A 936-nucleotide genomic window follows, 5' to 3' on the forward strand; every position below is an offset into this window, starting at 1 on the left:
CCCACCAGCCACTCCTCGGAAGGAAGGTTGGGCAATCCTACTTCCGTAGTGACACTGCCTCGAAAACCCAAGGAGGGGTCACTATGAGTCAGGGCCGACTGGACGGCAAACAACAGTCTGCTTCACTAGTAATTACAAAAAATTCCAGATCATTGAATTCGTTTATTTATGGTCTTTATCAAGTGTGGAAAGTAAAAGAAGGTGACAGTCCCCAACAGTGATTTCCTTTGGGTACCCCTCTGTAAAGACTTCTCTATTTGTCTGAATTTACTGCTTTCTGGTTTTCTTGGGCACTGTGTGATTGCTGTCTTTCATTCAGCCTGTTGGCTCTACATTCTCCTAAATAAGTCGAGGGAATTAATCCCCTCCCCCACTTGGGAAGAAGAATAATTTTCAGACAAAGTTTATATCAAAAAATGGAATCCCCACTTGTAAAAAGATGGATGCTATGCCATTTCTCATGTAAATACTATTGAATTTCCTCCTTGGCAGCAGAGTTCAGGGGTATTATGTTTTAGAAATCATTTTCAGCCCTTTATAAGTAACACAACTGTTTTAAGGAATATCCTGGAGTACTTCCCAAATGTCCTTAAAATATAAAAAATAATTTAGTAGACATCTCTGATACTTTAGGAAGAAATGAACCATGAAATAAAACAAACTTCCACAGATATTTATTGAAAACATGTATCACACCTCTCTTGTCTATATTCTACTAGTATGCATCCAAAATATAATTTTTGCTGTTATATCACCATCTGTGATATAAGACAATTTTCATATATTATAAAACACACTCACATTCTTTTTTTTTTTTTTTGATGGTAGAATATATACAACATAAAATTTGTCACTTTAGTCATTTTCAAGTGTACAGTTGATTCAGTAGCATTCATCACATTCTCAATGTTGTGCCACTATTGCCACTGTTTGTGT

Source organism: Orycteropus afer, unplaced genomic scaffold, assembly GCF_000298275.1.
Source record: "Orycteropus afer afer isolate SDZICR_OR568_19922 unplaced genomic scaffold, OryAfe1.0 scaffold00216, whole genome shotgun sequence".
NCBI lineage: Eukaryota > Metazoa > Chordata > Mammalia > Tubulidentata > Orycteropodidae > Orycteropus > Orycteropus afer.